Source organism: Meleagris gallopavo, chromosome 3 (genome assembly GCF_905368555.1).
Source record: "Meleagris gallopavo chromosome 3, MGAL_WU_HG_1.1, whole genome shotgun sequence".
Taxonomy (NCBI): domain Eukaryota; kingdom Metazoa; phylum Chordata; class Aves; order Galliformes; family Phasianidae; genus Meleagris; species Meleagris gallopavo.
In genome coordinates, this window is record NC_139406.1 from 6,033,957 (window position 1) to 6,058,038 (window position 24,082).

The 24,082-nt window shown below is 37.9% G+C and overlaps 1 protein-coding gene across 2 annotated transcripts in view; it reads right to left on the minus strand.

Annotated features, from left to right (window-relative positions):
* CDKAL1 (CDKAL1 threonylcarbamoyladenosine tRNA methylthiotransferase) overlaps positions 1-24,082 on the minus strand; it is a 367,634-nt gene that overhangs the window by 61,481 nt on the left and 282,071 nt on the right. The gene's annotated exons all lie outside the window — the stretch shown is intronic.

Here is a 24,082-nt window from a genome sequence, read left to right on the forward strand (position 1 = left end):
TTCAAAGTTAAACTATTCATGGTGTTACTGAGAGTGTCTTAAGCAAACACATAATGCCCTGAAATGAAACTTCTGGATGCTTGGTACTTTTAAATACCATTATATAAATGGAATTTATGTTGACTTTTTTACTGTAAATAATTATTGGTCTAGTTAATAGAGATGAGTGACTGAGGTGAGAATTTCTTTCATCTTGTGCACTACCAGAACTGGGTGGAAACAAAGGACTCCTCTTTAGACAGATGCAGCCAGTATCAAGGACAGACTACTAATATGGGAAGGTGCAAGAAGGACAAGAAATTCTCTCAAGTCTCTGAAGAGCCAGTGCTAGGGACACAACTAAGATTGCTGTCTCCTGAGTTCAGCCCAGAGAGTATTTGCTAACTCGAACCTCAACAGCGCTTTTCTTTAAGTAATCTTCTGATCCAGAATTTTGTTTAGAATTTTGGCTCTTTCTTTTCACTGTCCCATGTGTTCGTTTCGTTTCTTCTTCACTTCAAGAGGATAAGAGGATGGGAAGTTTTCTGAGGAAAGGGAGAGATGAAAGATGGGAATCTTAAGGGAGGAATCTCAGCCTCCAGCAGACAGCATCACATGACTCTCACTCAAGTTACTCTCTTGCCAGGAGGACGCAAAGATGTGAGCTATGCTAGTAGATGCTCAAAGAAGTGTGATAATTTATGGAAACAAGGGGGAAAGTGTACATGTCCTTGAATATGTTTAGTAGATAAGTCCCTCCCCCACCCTTTTTTTTTCTTCTAACATTTATAATCCAACCTGCTTAAAAGTCTCTTTTGAATCCAAACAAAACTGATGAATGTTCCAAGTACTCAACCTAAATGTTCACCTTTACAGCTTCAGAAGTTGGCAAGTAGGAGAAAACACACTGAAGTTACTCCAAGAAAAAGAAAAAGTAAATCAAGCCAAATTGTTTCCATATTTCTTAATATGATTTAAATAACAGACCCGATTTCCAGCCCTGGACATATCCTCAAATGCACATGGCAGTAGCATTTCCAAACTATGTGGTGGGGAAGGAAGACTGTTTAGAAACTGCATTCCCTCCCACCCACCCCTCCTTTTCAGAGTTTCTATCTTCTTTGACCCACTGCCAATGTGATAATTTCACATAAAACAGGAGTGTAGGAGAGTATTATTGGCACTAAAGCATGGGAATAACCTAGGGGAAGAAAAGCATTTTTCTTAGTCCTTCTCTCTGCGTAACTTCTAAAAATAAAATAGGGAGCTTTAGACTGAACACGTCTATTTTAGCACACAAGGTAGGAGACAGAAGTCAGATGAGAAATTAATAAGTATGAGAAGAATATAAAAAGTTTACAAGTGAATTCTTGGAAAAACAATTAAAAGAAGGAGTTTTATGCTAAATCTAAATAGACTTCAATTTTTCCTTTCTTACCTGCAGCATGTGAATTAGCTGGCCTGCAGATTTACAAAAGGCACAGTTAAAGAGAGGTGGATGGCTGCAGGAAGTGCATAGAGATCACAAAATGGAGCATGAACAGCATGTGAACTGAGGTACAAGAAAACACTCCTAATTTTGCTCCCTCGCTCTTTCATAATTCCATCCACTAATGCCCCAGAATGAAACTAGCAGGGACAGGAGACAGGGATAAAGAACAATAAGGAGGTGAGGGAGCAGCCTGCTGACTGCACTGGCATGTAACACATCTCATGAGTCCTTTGCCTCACAATCTATGCATCTCCCATCCCCTTACATTCCAGCTACCTACCTGGATCTCGTTCCAGACACTAACAGGAGCCGCTGCCAGCACAACAGCCAGGATTTTTCCTTGGCACAATAAAATCCCTCCAAGCAGGGGAAGCACATGTTTTACAGAAGGCTGGGTGGAGGCTACTGAAGCCAAAACAAGCTTTTTTAGCTACCTCTTAGTTTTCAGAATACTACCTGTATGTTTATACCAGCCACTTTCATTTCATGTTCCTGGGAGGAAAATTCCCTACACAGAAACATAGGGAGGCTTTCTTGCCCACATTATGAGCTTTTCCATTTAAAGGAGCATCTGGTCTAAAGTGCAGGTTTTAATTAAGTGCAATCATTTGCAGTTCTGAAAAACATATATAAAAGGCCACACTGAATCAACACAATGGCACTCAGTGACATCTATATCCTACAATAAAACAACAAATATTCCAGAAAAGTGTAGTTCTAAGATTAAAAAAGAGGGGAAATCATTTCAATGAGTTACGATCTGTGGTTCCTGCTGCTATTTAAAAAAAATATACATTCTTTGAACTTAGCTATAAAGAACAAACAATTCTTGTGCTGCAGTGCAAAGAAAACCTGGATTTCTAATGAGTTAAGACTGTATTCATTTATTAAAGAAGGAAAGGAGGTGACTGCAAGGAAATCAGTGTCATGAATCTTTCCCGTAATTTAGAACTATGCCACCCACCTGCATGTATGTCTTAGAGCCATATGCAAAGCATTAATGCATTAATGTGCTCATAGAGGCAGATTAGCCCAAGTAACACTCTAGTCTACCAAAAGAGTCTACCAAAAGAGATCTTGTTGCTGGCTTGACTAAGTTCATACGACCACATAGTATGCAAATCTCAGACCTGCTTAACTGTACTACCACTTTAAGAGATGCAACGCATGATGAGACCTAAAGTTGCCTGTATTCAGGCAAAAAATAGTTACATCTATAAAACAGAATACTAATCAAATAAATTCAAATATTCCTTTGATAAAATACCAACTTAAAACATCCTTTTCTTAGTGTTTGTTTCCACTCAATTCTCTTTTTTTTCCCTATGATTGTCACCTTTATCTCAATTGTCTGATCCACTGGCCAACCCCAGATCTTCAGAATATTTACACCTGGCCTTGTCAGCCAGAAATGCATAAGCTAATGATATCTCTGTTTAAAAATAGAAAAGGAAAAATCAAAATCTGATGTTGATGGTACATGCAGTACTTTGATACTTTGTTAAAAAAAAAAAAGAGGTAGGAATCTTGAATTTTATTTTAAGTATGATTAGCCAGAATACTTGTGAAAAAAACAGACAAGCTTTAAATAAGAGGTTGCAATTTCTCCTGTAAGCAACACTGCCCTGCCACTATGAACTTTCAAGCCACATCCTGTCCAGGTTGCTGCCCAGAATGGTAGGAAGCACACTTTGATCAGAATGATGCTGATGTAACTCTCATTTTTGGTTTTAAGGGACTTTTCCATAGTCTCCATCTAAGATTTTCTTCCTGTGATGTGTGCAGCAAGTCTACCGCGCTCAGGAAATTTTGCGGCTACTGTTATGCGTCCTTAACAGCAACCTGCAACCCCACAGTGGCATCTGAGGTTTTCAGACAGCTGCGATCTAACTCAGAATGAACGCTCTGACCCACGGATTTGACATTTCATACGTGGTTCAAGCAGATCAGCTGTCCCATGACACAGCATTTGCAAAAACAGCCAGGGCTGTGCAGTGCTCATGTATGAGCACAAGGAAGGACAGTGAACTACACCGGGCACTTATGGTGCTAAAACTACCTAAAAGTAGCAGGTCAGGCCAGTGTTATCTGTATTCAATTGTTTTGCAGAGGTTTGATACATGTAAACATGGGATGATATAATTTTGAACAACTGAAATATGCTTGTGTGAGTGTCTGAACTGAAAAATAGGTAGAGAGACAATGATTCAGTAGGTATGTAATCTTTTTTTAGACTTAGGATTAAGCAGAAGCAGACAACTAATTATACGTTGTGTTTCTTTTAGATGAAGGAACAATGAAGGTTTTACAGTTGCTACATTCATCACACACTTTTTAGTGCTATGTGACAAACTATATTAATGTCTTTTCTCCAAATGAAGCAGACATTGTGTGGTGGGATTGTTTTGTCTTTCTTAAACATTTTTTTCCTCACTTGCTGGTTTTCTCATATAAATAAAATTTCTTGGGCTATATCAGAAGGCATGCTCATCTTGGCATTCATAGACAATGTTTGTATAAGTTGCACTTCCTTAAGAGGGTTTTAAACATCTGTCTGTCCTCATTCACACCACTTTTTGAGAAGAGGGACCAGACACTAAAAGTTTTTTCTTTTTAAATGTGTTTATTATTAACTATAACTGTATTCCATCTGTTTGTTTCTTTAAATTTGACTGCATTTGCAACATTGCTTCCTTTATCACTAGCACTTTTTCTAGGGTTCCCCTACCTGGAATATTTTACTGAGAGTAGAGAAAGCATCTGACATATGTACAAGCTGTGTTATAGTCTGTAGAATACCTTAAATGAAATAGAAACAGTGGCAAGACCTTTCTGCGTGTTTTTCAAACAGAAAGTAGAAGTGAAAGAGGGGAGTGATTTTCCCCCACTTCCTTAGAGTCTCCAGAAGGAACCTCTATGTGAATGTGATGTGCAGTGTATTGTGAGAAATATGATGCTGAATGAAAGCAAGGTTCTCAACATCTGATGAGACCATAGAATCATAAAATGGTTTGGATTGGAAGAGACTTAAAGACCAACCAGTTCCTACCCTCTTGACATGGGCAGGACATCCCATTAGACTAGGTCGCCCAGAGTCCCATCCAGCCTGGGCAAGGTGCAAGATTTACTCACTATCTGCACCACTCCTTTCATTTTATCTTATCAAATCAGTTTTTTTTCATGAAGCCATCTGTTGTCAGGCCTTTCTACGGAGATCCAGAAAGAACCTTGTATTATCAGGCCTGCCAACCCCTTTATCGTGCCTGCCCTGCAGGAAACCCTGACTCTTGTAAACACACAACTAAGAGGAAAATAATAATAACTGAAAATGTATTTCTGTCCTCCAAAGCAGTCTGCTCTCCCAACAACTCCTGAACGAAATTCTTCACAAACTATTTCCGATTTTTCAGAAACAGTAAAAGGCTTTGTCACGGTTCTGGCCCAGTTCGGCCTGGTTCTGTGAGCAATGGGGTGTGGGGACCCATGGACCCATCCCCAGGGAACAGGGGAAGGAGAAAGGGAAAGGTAGGGAGATGGGCCTAGAAACAAAACAGCAGCCATCAACTAAGGAAGAAAACTAATTTACTACGTACGATAGCAGAATGTGAGATAACACAATATAATACAATATAATTGGAATTGAAGCGAATAAATCTAATAAATGAGAGAGAGGGTGTCTAAAAACCAAAGGCATTACTCTAATGCTGAAGGCGAGAAGGCCGTGGAACACACACCACAAGGACAAGCAGAAACAAGAAGGGCATTCTTGTGACTCCTGAACAGTTTTATCTTCCCCTCTGAATGGAAAAAAGAAACAGAACAGTGAAGTCTTTCAGGAGATGTAGTTCTTCTCTTCTGTGAAAGGTATCTGGAACTATCAACAATACACTGAACCGGAGCACTAAGTCTTTAACTCACAGTGCACTATAGGATGTTATGATTTGGAATACTGATAACAGAAATCATAAAACAATGAGAGACTTATTGCACTTCAGAAAAAATACTTAATTACTGTGAAGAGACACTTTGAAGGTGAAAAGGTGCCCACAAAATTTTCACCAAAAGTTCTAAGCAACTGAAAAGGGTAATGATCTTGTATAAATTTTGTAAAACTTGCATATTCAGGCATTATTAAAGCTTTCTTTGCTTAATATATAGGATATCTAGTTTAATATGATATCTTGTGTTCACAATCTGCTGTCATTTGGCATGTAAAATCAAGCACTGCATAATTGGTACTCATGGCTTTATGCACTGTACTTTCATTATCCAGGCTCACTGCAAACAGTTTTGTGTGGATGTCATTTTCTTAAAATAAAGTGTTCAAAAAAATTAAGTCTTTCATGTGAGGTCACCTCCTCTGAAGATACAAAGACTGCTCTGAAAGTAATGCCTCCTATTTCATTATGTTGGCCCCCAACATCACAGTTCGATGTTGGTGGTATGGCAGTAGAGGTTAAACCTTCTCACCAATATTCCATTACATTTTGTTGCAGTGCAGCAGATGGCAGCAGTGGGGCGGTCTGACAAAATGTTGTCTGACATGGAAGTGAGGATGAAGCAAAGGTGTGTCCCTGAATTCCTCCATGTGAAAAAAATGGCATCCATTGACATTCATTAACACTTGCTGTACATTTCTGGAGACCAAACAGTGGATGTGAGCACAGTGTGGCAAGTGTGCTTCAGCAGTGACAAAAGCAAGTCGCCCCAGCCAGTTCAGATTTTTATGAGCAAAGCATGTGGGCTCCTATTCATCACTTATGAAAATTCACAGCTAATGGTGGTGACTGTTGAAAAATATTGTAACACAGCTGCGAATTTGCTCTATCAAACAGTGTTATTGTGCTCTATTGTATCTGCTGTAGTTTCCACAGAAATAAATAAGAGGCACTACTTTCAGAGCAGCCTACTTACAATGTGATCTGTAATTAATGTAAAAGACTGTGCATTTTTAACACAAAACTATTAACATGTAGACTTCATAAACTGCTAAAATTAGAAGTGAAGCACATGTTTCTGTAGAGACACATGCTTTTTGGTTACAATTTTAAGTGCCTACTCATTAGAGTCTTCTGAAGACAGAGCACTGAGCAGAACCAGCTTGAGGTCAGCTAGTTGTGCTGCTGTCCAGAAAACGTCAGAGTGGTGCAGCATAATAACTCGGGTCTGAGATCATGAGTACAACTGAATAGCAACAAAACTGAGTATGAAGAAAATGTTCAAAAGCAGAAAGAGCCGCAGTAAGCCAGCAAGAAAATAACTACTTCACCATGTATTCGGGAAAAAAGAATTCTACTCTAATGAATTTTGTTCTCATGAAAGACAAAGGTTGAATCTGAAAAATTTGCTAGTAACTTCAAATCTGATTATATTGAAATTAAATAAGAATACCTGAAATTCACAATGTACCAGCACCAAAGGAGAACTGAAATACTGAAATAAATGAAAGTCCAAACTGAACCGAATTGAAAGTCCCACGCCCCTAAACATTATAACACCTTTGAAGTCTTCAATTGTAGATACATAAGATAAAAATAATTACTTCATTTTGAATACAAATTATTGCAATTCTTAACAAGACTTTTTAGGTATGTAGCATGTTTGTATACAGACTTGTATTTGTAGCATATCACAACATACATAGCAATAAATCTGTAATATTTATACACATATGCTTAGGTGTAAGCCCACACCTACACCCCAGAGACAAGGGACAGCACCACTAACAGAGTCTCATTTGGAACTTCTCCAGCTTTTGGACTGTAGATTAAGTACTATTTTTACTTCCTCAGAAAAGTAAGGTAAAATTCATCATATTCAGGCAAGAACAGAATGGCAGGGTTCACAACACAGATGGTGCCTGATTTGTCACTTCGTTGTTCAGTACGTAGGAAATACAGCAGAAGAATGACTTCTGACTGATACTCGACTTACGCACAAAAAAGACGTCAGCCAAGACTTACTCATACATTCACTCACCTGATACTCTTCCTGTGCAGTGCACATTAATCTTCATCAAGAATAATTAAAAAAAAAAAGCTGTTACAGATTTTCCTTTCTGGATAATTTGGAGGCCTCGTCTTAGAAGTCAAAAGCTATCCCACTTTCAAGAAGGAAAAAACTTATTTTAAATATGGTGGAATTAGGCAAGATTCTGAACAAAGAGACTGCTCCTTAAAAATCATCACCAGCACCAACATACACACGAAAATATTTATAGTAGTTATGTTTTATTCTCATTGGCTCTAGATTTTTCTTATTGTGTGGAAATATGTTCTCAGAACTACAATAAGCTGTAAACAAATAGAGAATGAAAAAATACAAGACATGAAGAATTACAAAGGTTTTAAAGTAAGTTCTTTCACTTTCCCTGCTTCCAAAAATGCTTTGACTTACAGCTTCAACTTCTAATCAGACAAGCAAATCTTGTACAGTACACACAGTTGCAACCAGTAAAACAAATGTTATGTCTCCACAGAATACACTTGATGTGCATCAAGTTCTTCCCTTAAAGCTATGCAACTCAATTAAAAGAAATCACTAAAAAAGTGTTTATAATGGAATTTAAAAGAGCCAAAAACTTGTATGTAATCTCTCTGAAATAAGAATCCTTCTAAAGAGTTTTTAAAAATCTTCATATTACCTGTTCTATATTATTACTTGTACCAAATTCAGTATATTTTAACATATAAAGAATTCATTGTTTGAAAATAACTACCAGTGACAGCTGCTTTTAAAACCCCAAAACCTTGCAATAAATCAGATACTGTGCTATCCAATAAACAGAAACATACATATTGGATACATACTGTATCCAATAATCAGAAACATACAACAGGCTATTAAATCGTGCTGGAAAGGACTCTGTTAAAAGGTTTTATCATCCCAATTGTAGTTCTTTGCTTTGTTATTTGAAAGCTTCATAAGGAATGGAACGTATATAGAAACAGGAAAATTTTAACAAATTTAAAAGTATTTTCTTCTTACACTTCTTTCAATATAAAAAGTGAAGTAAGATTTAAAAAAGAAGTAAAAATACTCCCCCAGATTTGACTCATCTCTTCTCCATGTCAAAACAGAATCAAGATACACAGTAGTGGTAACATACAGCATCACTGCTGCAATGCAAGCCATATAACTTCAGAACTAATTGACTGACATTGATGCCAAGATGCTGAGTCACTAAATCTACATGGACTTAGGTATGGCTGACAGGAATTTTTCACTTGGAAAGCACAGGCAAGGCTTGCCTTTCAGAAAATATGGTAATAAAAGTTTCTTCATATGGAACTGCTTATTGAAAGTCATAAGATGAAAACACCAATAGTCCGTATCTAGGCATAACAAATTGTTGTGGGCAATCTTCCTAAGCTGAAAAGTACATATCTTTAGAAAAATATGAAAGGAGCTCCGTGGTATAAATGTTTCACTCTTTAGGGATATCTGTTACCCATCCTAAAAGCCCTGAACTTATCACTTGACACTTCATCCTAGTGTTTAAATTGTGATTATCAGTGACTTCTTTCAGTTTTCAAGAAGATACTTGCAAACGTATTTTACCTTTTGTTCCATGTTTTCAAGCATAACACAGTAGTAAATATGGCCTGATCACATCTTACAGTGTTCAGATTCTTAGCAGAATGTCACTGAACGCACTTTTCATTTTTCTCCAGGGGTTTGCTACCAACAAGGTACTAGTTTGCTCCAGCTTCCACAGACCTGTATGGTGATGCTGCTGTTGAAAGTTGGAAGTTAGACAGTAAGAACGAGAGAGAGCAGTACGCCGGGGGCCTCTACTTAGCCTGGGGAACCAGGATTCTATGAAGAACCAACAGGGAGCTTAGGAGTGCTACTGATTGTGCCTATTGGCAGCACTTTACCTTTTTAAGTTCTACAACGTCTCCGAGGTAAATTGCCATTACAATGATTCAGACAAAAGAGGGGGTAGAATTCTGTACCCAAGTGGCAAAAAGCAAAATTATTTAGGATCAGATGTTGATTTTAGAGAGAATTGACTTTAACATCGAGCAAATACAGAACAATATTATAGCCATGAAGATTTTTTTTTTTTTTCTTTTAAATTCTCCATGGTATACAAATGAAGATGGTGCTTTTATAATAATGAACTGAGCAAGTTTTATTTATCCTAATTGTCAGCCTCTATAGTAAATTTAATATGAATTATTAGTGAATCAAGATTTTCTCAATCACAGATGTCTATTTTAGAAAGCTGTGAGACCTACGTAAACAAGTCTTCAAAACAAGCTAACAAGAAACTATGAGTATATTAAATGAAGACAATAGAAAAAAGGACAGTTTTACAGAAAAACTGGCAACAAATTTGAGATAGAGAAAAGTGCTGCAGCACCAATACATTGCTATGCTTTAAGGAGTTTTACATCTTTATTTCTAAATTTTCTGAAATATCTATAATTTATGAATTTTCTAATAATTTCCTAAGTACTGTTTCTTGCTGCAGTGTGTCAAACACCATTCTTGCATGTCATTAGTTTTGAACCGTAAGTATAATTTCAAATTATAAAGAACTAATGCCAGATAACTCAAAATGAACCTCATCTTCTCTAAAGAGTAAGTCAAGCCTGTTCAAATTAAAATTAGTACAAGAAGCGCTGTTTTAGCTGGTGGGTTTATAGATGAATGCTGCTCCTCCTTCTAGTCCACCTTCCTGCTGAGTTACACACAGTCCTTCTGCACCACAACGTCAGATTTAGTCAGAAGTCTTCAATAGGGCAGATCACTGCCTTTTGTATACTGCATGTACTGTTTAGAGTCTTAAATTTTCCCAACGTGTAAACTTAAATACAGCAATTTAAAAACATTTTACACCAACAAAATTTAAAACCTGATGACATTCTCTTTCAGGAACTATTTTTCTCAAGCTACTACGTTTACTAAAGAAGCAAAGGATTGTAGTTTAGCACCAAAGCACTGGAAAGAGAAATTTTAATATTTACTTCAAACAGTTGATATGCAAGCATACTTTAGTCAAGTCCATTGTTCCTAACAGAAAGCAACGTCAACATAAGGAAGCAACTATAAGTAGATGATAGAAAGCGTAATAAAACAGTAGAAGTAAAACTGAAATCTGTGTATTTGCTCTTTGTATGACAGGAACCTACAGGAATTAAATACACAAACACATAAATACACTTTTCCACATATATGTACTTTTAAAAAAATCCTGAATAAATATCCTTAGTTCAGGATATGATTAATGTAGCCTATCAAAAGCCAGATGGTGCAAAACCAGAAGCATCAATCAAACTGAAAAGACCACCGAGTGCTATCCACAACGATGTGCTCACAAATGGAATTTGTGGTCACAGACCCTAACACATAGCATGCAGAGGAAGCCATAAACATAGTGTCAGTGCCCTGAGGAACGGACAGAAACAGAGCAGGCTTTGTTAGGCAAAACCTGGAGAAGTAGTACTCACTGCTGTAGGCTCTGACTGAGAAGACTCTGTGAGGCAACTGTATGTGTTTCAAGTAAAAAATTAAAAGCAAACTCTTTAATAATGTTTGCACTGATGACAATATCTGTCAAAATGTCCACTTTCCATTTGATTTAATATGGAATTGTGCCACGCGTTAACAAGGAAGCTGCCACCGTCTGTCTGCCACGTGAATTGGTGTTTAATGGCTGTTCCAGCACAGGGCTTACAAATGGTTCTTTTTTTGTTTTATGTTAGGCATTTTCTGTAAATGTTCTATGGAAAACATGGCTGGGATCTGCAATGGAGAACAGTGGTGGCTTATGTCTTGCAAGGTTGTAAAGCAAGCAGGCCTTTTAAATATAAAAGTGTAAAATAAAAGGCATAAAAGAGCACAACTTCGCATACATGCACCTCATAAATGATCACAGAACCACAGAATTGTAGGGCTGGAGGGAACCTCTATAGATCAAGTCCAACCTCCATGCAAAGCAGGCTCCCTACAGTAGCAGGCATCCAGGTGGGTCTTGACTATCTCCAGAGAAGGAGAATCTATGATCTCTCCAAGCAGCCTGTTCCAGTTCTCCTTCACCCTCACTGTGAAGAAGTTCCTTTGCATATTGGTGCAGAACATCCTATGCTCCAGTTTATGGCTGTTTCCCCTTGTCCTGTATGCACAGACTGCTGAAAGGACGTTAGCCATGTCCCTTTGACTCCTACACTTAAGATATTTATAGACATTGATCAGATCACCTCTGAGTCTTCTTTTCTGAAAGCTGAACAGACCCAGGTTCCTCACCCTTTCCTCATAGGGAAGATGCTCCAGGCCCCAGTTCATCTTTGTGGCCCCCTGCTGTACTCTTTCCAGGAGATCCTTCTCTTTTCTGTTCCGGTGAGGCCAGAACCGGACACAGTACTCCAGGTGAGGCCTGACCAGGGGAGGGTAAAGGGGGAGGATCACCTGCTGGCCATGCTCCTTTTAATGCACCCCAGGATCCCACTGGCCTTCTTGGCCATCAGGGCAGGCTGCTGGCTCATGGCTTACCGTCTGTCCATCAGGACCCCCAGGTCCTTCTCTGCAGAGCTCCTCTCCAACAGGTCATGTCCCAGCCTGTACTGATAATTCTGGTTATTTCTTCACAGGTGTAAGACTTAACACTTGCTTTTGTTAAACCTCATCTGGTTTCTTGCTGCCCAGATCTCTAGTCCAGATCTTGCTGAATGGCAGCACAGCCTTCAGGTGTGTCAGCCACTCCTTTATATCATTGGTATACTTACTGAGAGTGGACACTATTCCCTCATCAAGGTCGTCAATGAAGACACTGAACAAAACCAGACCCAGCACCAACCCCTGGGGAGCACCACCAGATCACAGATCTCCAACCAGACTCTGTACCACCGATCACCAACCTCTGAGCTTGGCTGGTCAGTCAGTTCTCAACCCACCTCACCTTCCTCATCTAATTCGCATTTACTCAGCTTCATTATCAGGATGTCGTGGGAGACAGTATCAAAAGCCAAAGTGGATGTCAAGGGAGATGACATCCACTGCTCTCTCCCCATCTATCCTGCTGGTGATGCCATTATAGAAGGCTATGAGGTTGGTTGAACATGATTTTCCCTTGGTGAATCCTTGCTGACTATTCCTGATGACCTTCTTCTCTTCCAATAAGCAACAATAAAGGACGGCTGGATTACTAGAAGAGACATGGAAAAGAACAACAATAAGAAAACTGGTATTTTTTCCTGGAAAAGGGAAGACGGAACGAAATAAAGACTTAGAGGATTCGTCAGAATGACTGCTTGTATTTGCACCATCAGTGCTTCATCACAACAGCTCTCCTGTGTGTACTACCTGCATCAAATTTCTTTGAAATCTAGAAGGGCTGCTCTGAAAGTAACGCTTTATAGTTTATGATGTTGGCCCACAACTTCAGAGGCAGATGTTGGTAGTATGGCAGTAGAGATTGAACCTTTTTGCCAATATTCTGTTGTATTTTGTTGCTGTGTGACAAATGGCAGCAGAGGGACAGTTTGACAAAATGATGGCTGACATGGAAGTGCGTATGAAGCAAAAGTGTGTCACTGAATTCCTCCACACAGAAAAAAAACGCTTGCTTAATGTTGATGGAGACCAAACAGTGTATGTGAGCACAGTGAAGAGATGGGTGGTGCACTTCAGCAGTGGTGACAGTGACAATAACAGTAACCTCCACTGGTGAAGATTTTTCTGAGCATAGAATGGGAGCTCTTTTGCATTGCTGGCAAAAACGCATAGCTAATAGTGGTGACTATGTTGAAAAATAGTATTTTGCAGCTGAGAATGTTCTCTATCAAACAGTGTTACTGTGCTCTTTGTATCTGTTGTTGTTTCCATGGAAATAAGTAGGAGGTATTACTTTTGGAACAAGCTATGTATTTTAGAAAAAAAAAAACTAGCGTTCTAATGACCTTTGGCAACTACTTTCATCTGTTTACTTTTTATGTAAAGCCATATGGCTAGATCTATCAGGATTGTATGAGGAAAGCGTGAAAGAAAAATTAAGCCTAGTATATTTTAAAACTTCAGAAGTAAAAAATAAAGCAGCATTTACTTGAATTAAAATACCATCTTAATGACACTAAGATATCAAATTTTAAAGTGATACTGAAAAATCATTTAGTATGAAAAAATTGTAAAAGTCCTGTTTGTTTAAGGAGATAAAATGCCCCATTTTTATCTTGATGGATCATGAGATACCAAACCTTGAATCTGCCACTGGCTCCACGTCTTTTAGACTTCAGAACCAATCTCTGCAGAATGACAGGACAAAGCTGCAGCTTCTTGGGAAGATAATTTTTGAAGTTGGAACCTCCCAGAAATTTAAAATAATTAAGTAAATTTTGAAGAAAAAGGCTGCCATGCATGCTTATCAAGCTGGAGTCTTTCTTTCAAAAAATGAATGGAAGAATGGACAGTGTAATGAATACATCTTTGGATAGATATACAATTTTTGGATGAAAACTACATTCCTAAACGAGAGGAAAAATAATATGAAGAGCACTTCACATTCATGAAACAAATATGTTTTGTGAACATGCATTTATAACAAATTCTAGGTTTGCACTTGTCTTCCTGCTGTCTCTTGATCACTCCTGGTACACTAAAGCTCAGCTAACAGTCTGCAGAATACTGAACCACGTGTTCTAGATGTTTTCTTCTGCCCTTATCTGAGATCTAAACCACCACGGTTTATCTACACTGTAGAGTTAGATCGAAGTCTAATGACTGATTATCAACTTTTGAATAAGGTTCGGAAGTCTTACAAGCCCACCTTGATTTACACAGATAGAGTACACATCTGCATCCAGTAATTGACCTGAAACTTGTCAGTTTTACTATAAGTGTGCATACTGACTCACAAGAGTACTTCAGTACTTCAAAAAGGAAGAGCAACTGGTAAAAAAATGTAGGACATTTCTCCAGTTACACAAGCACTCTCCTATGATCATGAGCCAACATACAGTCAGACCAAGCACAAGATGTCTGAAAGCATGTTTGTATGAACCCTAAATTTCCCAGGTAGCTAAAACAGATGTTTTGATTCACAAAGATTTACTACACAAAATCCACATGGCTTCCTAGAATATTCTGCAAACATCATCTTCCAATGGAAGATGTTTGAGCTTATGCTGAAACTGTGTGCTAGCTGTGCTGTGCTGAGGGACAGCACTGGAACAAAACTCCTGCATAGAACAATCTAAAGGCCAAATTAAATTTATACTTCAACATGGCCATCCTACCAGAATTTATCTTTTTTCACCATATGGTAACTAACTTTTCTTCACTCTCTTTGTTAAGTGGAATATAGTACAGACAATACTTCTAGTTCCAAAAAACAGAAATGAGCTTTTATAGATTGGGAAAAATGTGATCTCATTCTTCTCTAACTTACTTGAAATCAGACTCTTTTTGGCTGATACCTGAAATCAATTTCAGTTCAAATTTTTTAAGACTTGTGTGTACAGGTGTGTTCAAACCTATGCAGAACAATGTTAAGAAAGGATAAGTAGATCCACATTTCCACACTTTTTATTGTCAGACACAAAGCCAGTGAATATATGCCAGCCTCACTGCTTTACATCAGTGATTTATTTTTTTTTTTAATGAAGTTGTTAAATAGAAGTAAGAAAAAAGATAAGTAAACATAATATGCTCACTCCATGCAAGAAAGACCAATTATATCCCAGATAAAAGCATTGACGCCTGCCTGGGTAACGCTCTGAACTTTGTTTTGCCTCCAGCAAAAAGTTGGTGGACAAAAGGTAAAGTCAGTTAACACATTCATTAGGGAAGTTTCCAAATTTGAGTCTCCACATATGTAATTAATTAAAAACAAACAAGCTTGGAAGAGCTTGGTCATAAGAACATTTCGGTCATCATCAAAGTTTACATTTTTGAAGAGAGAAGAACATCATTATCAACAATAATCTCATGTCCCTGTGGGTTGGTTCTTACCATACTGCACAGTACATGCTGCACTTCCTCTTCAAAAAGTGACACTGATTCCCTCACTCCTTTTAATATCATCATAAAGTACATCTGTAGAAATACTGGGATCCATATTAAGAAAAAAACACCACCAACAAAAAACCAGCAACGGAAGGGCAGTTGATATGGATGGAAGGGCAAGTGATAGAAAGTAAATGGAGAGAGAATACAACATTAAAACCTCAAGAAGATATTAAACAAAAATAGGTAGGAAGAAACAGGAGGAAAAAAAAGACTGCATGGAAGAAAAAGATTTTTTTAGGGAGAGAAGCCATAGCAGAATAAAGAAAGAAGGAAAGGGAAAAATGAGAAAAAGTAAAAGGTAATTAATAGAATCATAGAATGGCTTGGGCTTAAAGACCATCTAATTCTAACCTCCTGCTGTGGGAAGGGCTGCCACCCCCTAGATCAGGCTACCCAGGGCCTCATCAAGCCTGGCCTTGATTACCTCCAGGGATGGGGCTTCTCTTGGCACCCTGTCACCCTGCTGCAGTGCCTCACCACCCTGAGTGAAAAATTTCCCCCTAATGTCTAATCTAAATCTCTCTTTTAGTTTAAACCATTCCCCCTTGTCTTACAATTGAGAAATCTAATCCACTACATACTGCACAGGGACGGAGAAATATAAGTAAAAGGGGATGTTAGGAAGTAGGGGAAGGAAAGATACTTGAACCTGATCTGAACTTCATATGGCCACAGACCATTAGTTACATATTCCATCTCACTGCTAGAGAAAGATCAGAGTTTGGAAGAAATTTTAACATGGCTGTTTACTTTTTGCGCCTTCAAGGTTTTACAGAAACTAATTTTAGAAAACTAGAAATACCTTTCTTTTTCATACTTCTGTGTCAGTATCACAGTTATGATGGACAAGCTATACAGGTGAAAGAGACATGCAAAGAAAGGCAATGCCTCTCTTTGTAAAGCAACAAGAGGATTAATGTGCCCCAAGTCACTTGTTCTGTCTGAGTTGATATGACAGATACTTGATGTCCTATAAATCTTGTCCATCACTTTATAATTCAGTATTTTTAGAGGTAGAAAATGCTTATTTTAGGCAATCTGCTATACTAGCATTTGCATGTTTTATCAGGGAGAAAAACTGTGAAGTAAATGACATCATTTTCATGATTCAGTTGAAATGCTGTGTATCTTGTGCAACTGCCACAGATGAAAGCTGTATTAATTTACTTTTTTCCCACCCAGGATAACAAACCCCAAATAATTAGTTCTGTTGCTATTCTTCACAGTCTCTCCTACTTGTCAATGTCACTTTGATCTAACCAATTGTCCAAAAAGTAAGACTCTAACTTGGATACAACCACAGTCATACGGAGAAAGACTTACTTGTGCTATGCAAAATGATGTGTGCAGAACTTGTTTTCACTATTAAACTGCCCTCGTCAAACTGCAATTTATATTAGAAACTTCTGAAACATTATTTTACTTTGGTCACATTTTTTCATGACGTTGTTTTTTTTCTGTGATCACTTTTATATTTTACTCTTTCCTACATTTTCCAGAGTGTTTTTACATGGGAGTAAGTAGGGAGAATGTGTGGATGTCATCAGTGTATTTCATTAACCGTTCTAAAGATCACTAATAAAAAATATTTCCATAATATCTGTGATAACTTATAAAATATCTAAGTCTATGCCTCATCACGAAGCATAACCTTTACCTACAAATGAAAATGTGAATTTACAAGCTACTGTTAATTACACTGTAGAAAGACATAGAGGCATCTATTTAAGCTAAAAAAGCAAAAGCTTCCCTTTTGAGTGGTAACTGAGGTAACAATCCCAAACAATTCAGTTAGCATCAGATGGGTTTGATGCTTTAAACACTGAATTACAGGAAAAGTTAATAGCGCCGAATAGAATTTTACCTGCAGCGTTAAGCACATATGCGCTACCTGCTTTTATTTCCTTTTTCTTTTTGGGCATGATACACCTCAAATGACATTGCATGTCTTTTATCTCAACGTTTCAGCTACAGAATTAAGACAGCAGATATATCTTTTCCTATACAGCCTATTCAATAGAGAAGTAAGCACTTTCATCCCACTGCCTTTTTGTTTGTTTGTTTCTACTCCCAAACCCCTAAAACAATTCCTGGTATTTGAACAGCTATTTCTAAGCTGTCTATATATTAGTTTTCTTTGTGTTACAGATTGCATAAACTTCAATACAGCTAAGAGTCAAGCTAAAAAAAAAAAAATAGCAGCTTTTCAGGCCATTAGATTTTCTTCCTTATCATCAAGTAATGTTCAAGTATGCCATTAGCACAAGGCCACTGCACTACTCTTCCAAATAGAAATTGCTTTTCTCTTTCAGCAGCTTACTTTGAAGCCTTACATCCTATCAAGAGCACAAAACAGCTTTATGCAATCTCTTCCAAAAAGCAGTTCTAAGCATGAGGGACGGGAAAAGAGAAGAATGGATGCAGGTTACAACAAGAATATTTCCATAAAACGTGGTTGTATCTGCCATCTGAGCTATCACATGAAAACTACAATCTATCTTGAGGCAGGAGATAGCAAAAGGCTCTGTTTCTTTTCAGCAATAATCTGGAAAGTATTTTCATCTCACAGAACAACTCAAAGCACCTGCATTAGGAAATTCAAACTGTGGCTTGTATCACAGTCTCTGCAAACTCACAGTTGCCTTATGATTTAGTATAATGCTGTTCTTCAAATAAATGCAAAGTAGTTTAAAGGGATTTTTGTTATTTTTCAGAATCATATACCCAAGTCATTACCTGAAAAATCTCAGAACAAATTTCTTTCTCTCTTGCTTAAAAAATTGCCAAGAATTGCTCATATTTTTTTAGCAGTTGTGTAATTGCCAGTCCCCATACTTCTAAAAGCACCCAAACCTGGCTTACTGAACACTTCTGCTGAAGCTCACCCCAACAGTAGCTCAGCATCATGCAGCTGTCTGTCCAAGAACCCCTGCCCCCAGGTGGGATGAGGGAGAGAACAGGAAACAAAATAGAGCTCATGGATTGAGATAAAAGCTATTTACTAAGAAGAGGAAGATGGGAACAGAAGAGCAGCGATGACAAGATACATAGCTGCAATGCAATTACTTGCCACTCGATGCACAGCAACAATATCACTGCATGACTGCCAGCACCACCAGGTCTCACCACAGCAGCCCTCTGCCTGGTGTCCTGGAGTACAGAACAACCCCTGGTCTAACTCAGGCACTGTCCTGGCTGCACCCAGCTCCTGCTGCCACACCATCAGTTCTGCCTCACTGAGTGGCCTGGCCCCAGATGCTCTCTCATTGCTCAGCAACAACCAAACATCGATGTGATGTTATTGCTATTTTGGATGAAACAAGACAACCTCCAGATACCAGTGTCAGTGAAACATCACCTATGTTCAGCAATAAAGAAACAGAAGACAGCAAAGCCTGGGAAATAAGGAATTATCACAGAGATAAGAGCAAAGATTACTGAAACTAGTAAATCTCATCAGCCAAATATGTTTAATACCACAACAGTGCTGTAATTTTTCACTAGCTTCTTTCAATTAGATACTCTCATAGCAACACCTGCAACTCTACAAGCTGTCCAACATTTCCATTTACACGTCCTCTCATGTAATCAAGTCACACCACAGTGCAGGCATATCTTCAGAAGCAGCTCTCAGGATCCAGCTAACAAAGCAGTTAGAGCAGACAGTGATGCCTGCCATTAGAATGCTAGCCAAGAATGAGGCATTTAGATTTGCTTCTTTCAGCGAGCATCAGAAATTCAATTTTGCTTCTTTGTGAAGAATGCAGAGAGGGTCCAGCTTCCCCAAACACAAAGGAAAAACAAAAGGAAGGACTTCACAAGCAGGGAAATCGGTCTCATAAAATCTCAACTTCCACTCCTGTTTCTGCACACCATGGCAAAGTCAGTTTCACTGGTTCCCAGTGCCAGCCCTCTCCAGAGCAGCTACAGAACCCTGCAGAAGAAAAGAATGCCCTGCAACCACAGATTTAAGGCTGCTGACATTAAAGTTTACTTAGTTATAAACAGGAGCAAGACTAAGTGCACTACTGAAATAATTGCTTGAAAACAATTCTCACAGCAAATTTGTAAAGGACAGCAGCCAGTAGCACCTCACCTTTGAGTTTTGCAGAATCTTCATGCTAATCTTCCTTGAGCCAGGTATGATCATTTCTACATTTACCAAAGCCCAACAAATGTAAGAGCAGCTCCCACCCTAGCCCAAAGTGTATACCAGGTTAAGAGCTAAAAAAAAAAAGAAAAAAAAGAAAAAGAGAGAAAAGAAAGAAAAGAGACAGCTTTCTGTCACTTAATTGCGTGCCACAATACAATAGTCACAATACAATAGTCCATATAAGTTGCCAATCACACAGGCATTGTCTGTGAAGTTCTAGCTCTAGTTTTAACGTTTCTGTAACATTAATATGGAACATTTTAAAGTGTGAAGCTTTAAGATTTTACGACTAATTGATTAGCATTGCATCTATTAGAGCTCATCTCCTGGAATAGTCATTTTTTTTAATCCTGAGCAATTTTAGCAGGGAAAGAATTCTCTCAAAAAACTCCTTTCAAATGATGCAAACATGGACTATTTCTTATTTGGTTGGATCCAGAGCATGCTATAATAGCCCACTAGCACTGTATGCACTGCATGACCTTATTTTTTCAGAGCTCATGTCCTATTCCTATTGAAACAAATTCAGACTGCAAAAAGAAAGAAATCCAGAGCTGAGTTTGAAGCACAGTTCAGGGAGGATTTCTCACTGCAGGAGCTTAGTGCAAAGATGGATGTGTCCTGAGGTCTCTATTCTAGGCTATCCTCTGAAGAGGGCAGAGCAACAAAATGAACAGCAGTTGTGCTATATTCTGGTTTTTGTAAGTATAAACAGTGTTCTGCAGAGCAGGAATTGAGGATTATCATTTTAAACATCTGCTCCAGGACCAGACTGAATACTTACTCATTCAACAGAAAGAAAAAAGGAACTAGATTCTTTGATGGTGAATCTGGATGCTTTCCATGTACTGGATCCTGAAGCTCATATCAAGCTCCTCAAACCTGTTGTGTTGATCAAGTAACCTGCTATCAAAATAGGACCAAGTTTCAGAAGGCTAACACCATTTGGAAGATACCACGGAATTTAAACATCCATAGCAGACAGAATAAAATTCTTGAGGTGTGCAGCGTGATAGCTCTCAGTATGCACACAAGAAAGGTTCAGTTGGAATGACTTACTTGTATGCAAACAACTTTCCATTGAACGAGCTATTAGACAACAGGCCAGAGAATGGCTAAAGGTAAAAAAGAACATTTCTCACATATAATTCTTTTTTAAATTTAATTCACTTAAACCATGGTTGGTAGACTTTATGAGGGTCTCATTTGTATCTTACCTTTCTGATTGTGCTAGAGAAGGATAAACTGTACATGTTATCAGAAGAGCTGCTCTACAGATAGCTAGAGGAATAGACACCAGCCAGAACTTGACTCTTAAGAAAGCAAGTTGATATTTCTACTCTACATAAACACAGGAAAAAGTAAGTATTTCAGAAGAAGGAATGGCAGTGTCTACAAATAGAATACAATGTTATTATACATCCTGAAATAAGATTGAACAGATGTCAAACATCTACCTGGAATGGTTTTTAAGAACCAAGAAATATATCAGCATTTTCAAAATAATTATTCAGCTTTAGAAAGCATACATTTTAGAAGAAAAGGGAACTTTTCATATGTTTTACATCAACAGTTCAAGACATTTCCTACCCATTCCAGACTGATGCTACAACAAGCTCTGTGGAAGGCACAGTTTTTGGAGGACCCATAGGCTCTGTAACACCACATTGACACTGGGTGGAACAGAACAGGACCAAATCCCCCTGGATAAGAACACAACTGAAAGGCAGTTTTTGAGGTTTGCTATTCTATGATTTCATCTAGCCAATGACAAAGGCAAGTAAAGTACACACATTTATGAATTAAATAATGCAGGAGCGTAACTACTCTTCCTCTGTTATCAGCAGGTGCAGATTTTCTCCCACATTTCCACCTCTTTGGCATGGAAGAACAGTCCTGCTCCTTTGCTGCTTAACGGAGGCCTCAGTTAGGTATATGACAAGACTACACAGAAGAAATGGAAGGAAAAGAAAACTCTTGCTTTCCCTCTCTTCTTCTTCTTCTGAATAAAAATTTCAAGAAATAGCTGCTATCTCTATCAGTCTTCTGACCAAGCATAAAGTAAGGTATGTAAGGTTAGTGTGGTCACTCCATCAAAACATCATTTTCTGGTTTAGTGAGTGAAGCACGAACTTGGAAGAATGAACTTTTTTCTGATTAGTTTTTCTCTTTCCTATGTGATACCCCATCACTAAAAGCATGAAATTCTATCATTGCTTGGTAGACTGTTCTGTTTCAATCATTTTATTTCATCTGTTTTAACTACTACAACCAAGCCAACTTACCCTTAAGTTTATCCCTCCCCCCTCCAGAATGGGACTCGGAGAAAAGGCTTTTAACCAACCAAGAAAAAAGTTAGTCAGTACTGCAATTAATTCACATCATGATTCTGGATCACCAGTACTTTCATAAAGCAAAATATCCTCGTTGCACTTATTGAAAATAATCTACAAAGTAACAATCCCTCCAAAATCCAATCCTTTGTGTGATATTTAATCAGATAAACAGAATTTGAGTAAAACTAGTAAAACAGATCTCTACTTGAAATGTCTGTATTTTCAACTAACATTGATTGCTGTTAATGTTGATTACATTCCCTGGACTGCAACAATTGTGAAGTGGGCAACTAAGGTGAAAATGAACAGCACAAAGCAAGAAGCCTGAAATGAGTCGACCATCACAAATAGGAAGCAATTACCAGAAGGAAAACCTTTCCTGTCAAATGGAAAATTGGAATTTTTTTTATTCCATTTGTCCTGCTTTTTTTTTTTTTTTTAATTATTTTTCCTTTTGTTCTCGATGTATATGTGGAATGTGCTTTGGAAACGGCAAAAGAAGGGAGCGTCAAAACCACTCATCAGACAATTGGGCTATTTTTAATAATTTATTATATGTCCTAAGACAAAGATCAAAAGGGAATATATCCAAGCATTTCTATTCAATTCCACATTACCTGATGACTAATTTGTAAAGAGTGCAAAAGTCTTCACAACTCAAGCCAAAATCATCTGAGGATACTTTGATATAATGCCACAAAGGATATGAGCAGGAAGGCAGCAGGAGTTACAAATGGCCAAGGTCCATTGAAAGTGCTAATAAAAGAATAATGGAATTTCCTTGTTCTATGAATAACAAGGGTTTGACACAGGAGAATTTCAATACGGAGAAGAATAACAAAGCTTCTGGATCATCAGTTGCCTCTCCTTATTAGATATTAATTTTCTTACTATTACATTTAACTTTATCAGCTTCAACTCAAAAAAATAACAATCCTGTTCAAAATCTTGGCACACTAATGTCCTTTATGCTTCATATTTATCTATTTTCATAGGTCCTTAACTTTTGCTTTATCAGGTCTCACAGACAATCAAAGATGATCTACAGAAAATACTTCAAAGAGATGGATTTCACTTGAAATGATACATAATTAATAATATAAAATTGCAGAATATCGACTGTTTGACAACTTTTTCTTTCTTTCTTTTTTTTTTTTTTGAAACTGTAAATGCCAAAGTAGGTGGTAACTGTGGAACTCTTGTAGCAACAGCCTGTCTGATGAATTTAATCCACTGATATATAGAGAATGTATTTATTTCTCACAGCTGTTTGTATAGCTATACACACACTTCCCATGTGTTCATACATACAGATAGACGTGCATACATACACTCTTCTGCTGTCTTCTTCCCCCAGATATAAAACTCAGCTCTTTTTTCCACTGTATAGTTACACATGTACACTTACAAAATGGCACATGCTTTGCAAAACAGAAGCAAAGACAGTGATGTCATACTGCTGACAAATTGTTAAAGAATCTGTACTTGCCTAAAAAAGCATGCCCACAGGTGGATCCAAGACTGGACAAACTCCTTGAAAATATTTACAAGTTTTCTTAACTCTCTCTTCAAACTGTTTAAAGCATTCTTTCTCATAATGTCTACACAAAAGCATTATGACTACTGGCACCACAGAAATGTTGTAATGGCTGCCTTTCAACCTGATTTTATTGTCTCTGTCTCCTGGTACTCCAAAATCTCCTTGTAACAGCTTTAGTTCTTTTACTTCACCTTGCATGACTCTTTGGGAAGTGATCTTGCCTTCTTACCCCTGTGATACAAGATGCAGCAAACAATGGTTCCAGTCTTTCGGGGTTCACAGACTTTACAAACAAGGATCAAATTATAGTGACAACAACTACTTTTTCTTTTCTCCCAGACAACCAGGAGGCTGTTAGCAAAACAGCATCTTTCAGTGATAGCTTCAGAATCAACAGATAATTCATTAGTATCATACATCTCTAGGCCTAACTGACACAACAGTCTAAGTATGATATTCAGGAATAACATAGCTTCTGAATAGAGAGAAAAAAAGAAAGAAATCAGATATCACACATGGTCACTTTGCACAATTTATCGACAATCTATAAATTATACTTCTAAGAGGTTAAA